This window comes from Pelmatolapia mariae, linkage group LG9 (assembly GCF_036321145.2).
Source record: "Pelmatolapia mariae isolate MD_Pm_ZW linkage group LG9, Pm_UMD_F_2, whole genome shotgun sequence".
Taxonomy (NCBI): Eukaryota; Metazoa; Chordata; class Actinopteri; order Cichliformes; family Cichlidae; genus Pelmatolapia; species Pelmatolapia mariae.
In genome coordinates, this window is record NC_086235.1 from 37,510,080 (window position 1) to 37,513,821 (window position 3,742).

General features: G+C 38.1%; 1 long non-coding RNA gene across 1 annotated transcript; it reads left to right on the top strand.

The window, feature by feature from the left end:
- The first annotated feature begins 1,062 nt into the window (after nucleotides 1-1,062).
- LOC135933572 (uncharacterized) lies at nucleotides 1,063-2,445 on the top strand. The gene is made up of 4 exons (XR_010573831.1): nucleotides 1,063-1,211; nucleotides 1,325-1,357; nucleotides 1,662-1,845; nucleotides 2,324-2,445. It is a non-coding gene; the product is annotated as an uncharacterized LOC135933572 (long non-coding RNA).
- The last annotated feature ends 1,297 nt before the right edge of the window (nucleotides 2,446-3,742 follow it).

The following is a 3,742-nucleotide window of genomic DNA, read 5'->3' on the forward strand; positions in this document are numbered from 1 at the left end:
CTTTAACGCTTCGAGGTTTCCTTTGTTCTTGCCGTCGCCTCGGCGCTTGACCCAGACTTTCGCTCTGTAGTTGCTTAGTACTACAAAAAATTCTAAATCTGTGATATATGATTGATAAACGTAAAGTTAACTGTATAAACGTGTTCAATGACTTTGTTACTTTTGATGATTGGAGAGCACTCGCTTCAATTCGCACACGAAAACTTTAGACTCAGTTTGAAAGCTCACGCAGCATGCCCACGTGACTGTACGTTGCACGCTCACCTAACTTTAAGTTGCACGCGTACATGACTTTCCGTTTGTGCCTTGAATAATGAATAAGGCTACGTCCACACGTACCAGGGTATTTTTGAAACCGCTGATTTTTCTATGCGTTTGCACCTTTTGTCCACACGTAATGTATGTCTGGCCGTACATTGTGTTTGTATTTCCAGGCACATTTCACGAAGCAGAAAGCAGTCTTCAGAGATATCCACGTGAACGCTGTGATACGTCTGACCTTCAGTCCGAAGAAGAAACCCAGACCAGTCTTAAAAGAAAGCACAAGTAAAACCTTTTTATTCACAAACATATCTTTGATTGTTAAGAATTTATGATCTTGTCTTTTATACATATCTGTGGTGCTTGCATACTGCAATATCGCCACATAATATAGTCCAAAAAGTGGAAGTTTGTAAACTTTTTAAAAATGCAAAGCCGTGTACACTTGTGCACTTCAAAAATTCATTGTATACTGTACCTTCTTGCACGTCTCTGTTTCCTGTGTGTGTTGTTAGAAATCAAACTAACTTTAGGAAACAATATGCCAAAAGCATATTTACAATTACTTAAGACCGTTTTTAATTTATTTTCTTTAGACCAAATCCCCTGTACACATATACGGACTCAGAGGATGAGCAGCCTACAAAAAAACGGTTTCCCCAGGCCCCTCGAGTGAAAATACCAGGTAATAAAATACTGTCTAGTGTCTGTGTACATATCTGTGTCTGACACAAGGAAACTTTTTTGACAAGTTGTCTGTATTCTTAAATACTTAAAAAATTATCTTTTTCTAAACAGCCCTCATCACTCCGCAGTCTGCCCCCCAGCCCACTGATAGCAACCATCATAATGCCCCACCCAGCTTCCGGCACCTTTCGCCACTCCGGCACAAACCGACACAGCTTTGCGATCTCCCCAGCATGCAGAGTCTGATGTCTTCCCTATAGATGGTATGCTTTTAAAAAAGCTTTAAAGCTGCATCACAATGTCATTGTACTCTTATCTTCAAAACACCAGTTTATACTCCTGAATGTCATCTTGTTGTGATTTTTTTTTTCTGTAGATTCCAGAGACTCTGTGAGGCCACTATTGCAAGGCAAGTTTGAAAATCTTGGAATTTCACAGTTTACATGGTATAACAAATATATGTGACAGGCAAAAACTAGTAAACACTTTTAGCAGTTACAAGAACTAACAAATGAATATCCAACAAAAGGGAATAGAAATACATTGTACTGCCAATACTTTGGTTTATTCTTTGTATGACTTGAAAATCAGGCTTTAGGGAAAACCAAATGACATGTTTCTATCATCAATTACATGAAGTAAACACACAAGCACTTGCATACACATTTAAGACATGAGACACGCTAATTCCATCTCTTAAAATGTGTCTATAGGTGAGACGCTTTGCGTTGATTGGTGCTGCTGGACCACACTGGAGGTGCGAGTCCGCCGTGTAATGGTTTATGCCATTACAAAGGAGCTGGCCTCTGTACTCAACTGGACAGGGAAAAAATACCAAGGACCAGACAAAGCAAAAAAGGGCATTTAAAGAGACAGCGCTGTGCAGATGCATATTTGGTAAGTTTTAACATTTATTGTAGTTTTATGAGCCTAAAGTGAACAATAAAGGGATCAATTGATGTGCTGGGTGCATTTCACATTTCCTATGTCTGTTTTTTGCTATATTACTTTGTCTTTCTTAATAACAAGACTTTCATGTCCGGTTAATCTGGAGATGGAGTCTTTGGTCTTCGGCTTGTTTTGTCCTCGGGTTGTACACTTTGTACAGCCCGAGGACCCCATGTTTTCTTTTTTCTTTTTTTTTAAAGGATACACGACACACCATGCTAAGACATATCACATTTTCAGCTTATAGCTCTTTGGGAATCAAATGCGGCAGTTTGCTGATTTACGCCTGATGACTTTCATGTTTATTAGCCTAGGAGTTTACATACTTTCTCCCTGCTGAAGACAATTAACAAGAGCTTATTCATGTGCTCTAATTCCCTTTTTTTGTCTTTGTTTTTTTTGTGTGTGTGTCTATTTTTTGTCCTAGATGGCCTGGCGCAGCAGGTAGGGGCGAACTCTATGTCTGAGTTGGTCTTTGCTCAAGCAGTCCAGAAATGGCTCAGATATGCTCCAGATCGTACGGGTGGCACGCAGGACGCACATCATCCATCCCCATTCCGGAGTAAATAATAAAAAGTGACGTGAAACATAGAAATGTAAATAGGAAACTTTGTCTTTTAATAAAGTATTTTGCAAATGATACATGTCTATTGACCTTTTTTGTTTTTTTGTTTTTTTTCAATAAAAAGCAACTGTGCGAAAGAGGTGGAAAATCAACACCATAGCTCAACAGTGTTTCAATATCAGAATCTGACATTGTTTCAATGTCAACAGTGTTAGAAAATATAACATCGAATCAATGTCAGGTTTCAACATTGATTCAACATCAAAACCTGACGTTGTTTCAACATTAAAAATGGGTGCAAGAGTGACGTTGGGTCAACGTCAGATCTCAACGTTGGTTCAATGACATCACCTGATATTGACTCAACATTGTTTCAATGTTTCCTTGCTATCTGGGAAGCCACAATGGCAATAATAAAGCTCATTTGTTACTTTTGTCTCACTGACCGCCAAGAAATATCACAGGAATATCACAGGAATATTCTTTTTGTCAGTTAACAACTGCTAACGCTAGTGTTAGCACTATAGCTAGCGTTAGCACTATAGCTAGCGTTAGCATTGTTGCTAGCATTAGCATTGACGCTAGCGTTAGCACTGCTGCTAACAGCAAAACGTCATAAACAAATATAAATGATAGCGAAGGTTATTCTTTTTTTTTTTCTTTCTTTATTCTTCGAACTCTTAAACTCTGTTGGACTTGATATGTAAGTTTAAATGTCAAACATGTATTTTTACCATCATAAAAATAAAACAGTGCAGTACTGAGTGTACTGTACTTACCACAGCAGAGAGCAAAGCGGAATGACGACAGTTGGTCCAGTGATGGGTTGAAAACAGATGAGGCGTTCAGGTGCTGCTTGGAAATTTGACCATCAGTTTGAACAGCAATAATGAGTATATACATGTCTGTGTGTTAGTCTCTGTGTGAGAGACATAGAGAGATAGAGGGAAAAAATACACTAGACTAGTGTACAAATTGGTACTTTTTGTATAAGCGAATGAGTGACATACAGAAAAATATGGCAACTGGCATTACATGAGCAAATAAAAAGTATTTCATCTTGAACTGTTTTGTGGGTTTTATTTTAAGACTACTTTAAGTTTGTTAGTGGGGAGATAAACTATACAGACTATAAACAGAGACATTAAATGAGATTAGATTAGTTAAACATTAGTTAAAATGTGGGAAAATCAACTACAGACAGACAGACATGCTGTAAACTTTAATTATCCAGTCAGAAAGGATGATTTTAAAGTCATCAACTGACTCCAACTGCCATCT